Raw genomic sequence first — 324 nt, forward strand, 5'->3', positions numbered from 1 at the left:
AATTGTTACTTAAAATAGAAATGTGTCATTCTTTTTGGAACTGACTAAAAAGGAAAGTGAGTCATATAAATTGGGACAGAGGGAGTATAAGTTTATTTCTAAACCCAAAGTAATTCCTAAAATATCCATTCTCTTCTAAATAATTACAGTTCATACCCCCAGTTATTAAGGTTTACTCATTAGTCAATGATACTATAAGAATATATATATTTTTTATGGTATCATTAATGTTTCTTGTTTAGAAATTACTTAGTAATTACACTGACATGTTTGTTTGCCACACTATAATTACACCTGTAATTACACATGTATTGTTTGGTTGCA

This window comes from Solanum tuberosum, unplaced genomic scaffold (genome assembly GCF_000226075.1).
Source record: "Solanum tuberosum cultivar DM 1-3 516 R44 unplaced genomic scaffold, SolTub_3.0 scf00037, whole genome shotgun sequence".
Taxonomy (NCBI): Eukaryota; Viridiplantae; Streptophyta; class Magnoliopsida; order Solanales; family Solanaceae; genus Solanum; species Solanum tuberosum.